This window comes from Macrobrachium nipponense, chromosome 6, assembly GCF_015104395.2.
Source record: "Macrobrachium nipponense isolate FS-2020 chromosome 6, ASM1510439v2, whole genome shotgun sequence".
Lineage (NCBI taxonomy): Eukaryota > Metazoa > Arthropoda > Malacostraca > Decapoda > Palaemonidae > Macrobrachium > Macrobrachium nipponense.
Window position 1 is genome coordinate 13,614,286 of NC_061108.1, and position 2,500 is coordinate 13,616,785.

The window sequence follows — 2,500 nt, forward strand, 5'->3', positions numbered from 1 at the left end:
TCCCCAGCTGTAAATGGGTATCATCATCTGGCAGCTTCAAAAAAAAAAAAGGGTGTGAGATAGCAACTCACAAATTAGAAAAAAAAATCTTGATGAGACGCCAGAAGGCTGCACCCCTCTGGCGCTATCTCACATAAAAAGGGCAAAAAGGCGGTTGAGTTCCTTCTATAAAATGTGCTACTCAGAAGTTAAGAGGTAATAACTTTTTCCTTAACTCTGCTAAAACTAGACAATAGCCCAAAATTAACTTGCTCTCTCTCTCTCTCTCTCTCTCTCTCTCTCTCTCTCTCTCTCTCTCTCTCTCTCTCTCTCTCTCTCTCATATCTTTTTTGGACCTGGAAATTTTTACTTGCATAATTATCGCCATTTTGTGGGCCGGAGGCATTATTTTTATTGCTGATGATTTGTGATAAAACTCATTAAAGAAAGCTTGGCGTTACAGCTTTTTTTTTCTTGTTTTAAAGTTAATTATTACAATTATTCGTATCATGATAAAGTGAACATGACCTCACATTCTTATGAAATAGAACAGAAGTCACAATTTTCTAATGAAGTGCGGTTCTTTTAAGATTTATACATACATACATGCATATATATATATATATATATGATATATATATATATATATATATATATATATATATATATATATATAAATATATAGAGATAAATGCCACGAAGGAAAAATAAACGAAGGAGTCGCGAGATCTTTCGGCTGACAAGCCCTTTACTGAAGCAGCTGCTTCAGTAAAGGGCTTGTCAGCCGAAAGATCTCGCAGACTCCTTCGTTTATTTTTTCCTTCGTGGCATTTATCTTTATTTATGGATTTATCACGTTCCTAACTTTCGTGATTCTGTTATAACATACATATATATATATATATATATATAATATATATTAATATAATATATATATATATATATATATAATATTTGATATATGTATAAATATGTGTGTGTGTTTGTGTGGGTTCCCATTCCTGTGTGGGCGTGTATATGCAATTGCGTAACGTACCCTGTCGTTACCCAAACTCTAGATAAGACCCAGCCACTGAAGCACATCTTTATGCTGATAAAAATGCCCAGATTTTCCTCATCGTTGAGTTTATAATGCCTCTGTTACTCTCTTCCTAATTAAGCCTTTGAGAAAATTCGAGTTGTTCATTATAACTTGTCGTCTGTGATTAACGACCCGGTGAATTTCTTCCCAAACTCTTGTCTTAAACTTTGGAAATTTTTTGCACCTATAGAGATTTAAATTGTTAACGAAAGACCTTTTTTTTTCCTTATCTTTTGAAGTGCATTTTATATCTGTTTTGTGTTTAGGGAGATGGAGGGGTTATTTCTTGGAGGAGGGGGCTGGTGGTGTTGTTGTCCCTATTTGTCTCTATTCAGAATTCATCGTCCTTTACTCTTAACCCACTAAACTCTTATTTTATGTGTTTATCAGATGGTTACTTTCCGGTTATGACTAATTGCTCTCTACATGTTGGTTCTTTATGATCCCAAGAAAACACTCAAGCAAATAAATGCAAGTGTTTTATAAATCGTTCTCTGTAAAAGTAAAAATTGGTATTTCGATAATGACTAGGTAGGAGACATTCCAGCCTTGTGTGATAGATTATTGAAAATCTAATAACATTATATGTGGAATGACCTTACTCGGTTTGGCATTGCACAGCGATCAATTTGTTATTTATTATTTAATTGGAGCGATGCTGATCATTGCCTGACGATGATACAATATTGCAATAATGTCTCAAGAGACTTTGATTTGTTGATGTTTGGATTTCAGCTAGTGACGTCACATTGCTTGATATTATGTTGTTTTAGCATACGTGTGTATACGACATTGTTTCATGTGATGTGATATTACTTGATGGTGTTCGTCGAGTGACGATTCTTATTATGATGTTGCCTGATGTCAAGCTCCTGTTTTGAAAAGTATACTTTAATGAGTTTATTTTTCGTATACGTTTCTGATTATTACATCCATATGTGTATAAATGGAATGATATTTAAGCTGTTGTTTATAGGGATCCATACTACAGAAATATTGCTGACTATGTAAGGTTAAAGAGTTTCCTTCCATGTTAGATAAAATTGTGCAATATGAACTTTTAAAACTCAAAATAAATTTGTTGGTATTTTAGGAAAATGCCCCTGTTTTTAGTGGTGTGATATATGGTAAAATATGAAGGCAAAATATATTTATCAGTGCAACAGAAAAGTAATATGTACAGTAAGTAAATTGCATGTAGGGTTGCCTGCCAGGAACAAGTTATGGCAGTCGAGTGGAATAAATAGTGGTAATTCAAATGTGATGAAGAGACTACTTCAACTCCTGCTGGGAATTTTATAAAAGGAGCAATGAGATTGTTTCGCGGTTAAAAAGAGTTCTCGGTGACATCGGTTCAATTAGTTGTCTTCAAAAGTTGCAGACATTACGCTTCATCTTCCCTTGTAGCAGGCAGGAAAAGAGAAGGTTAGCAAGAGATGT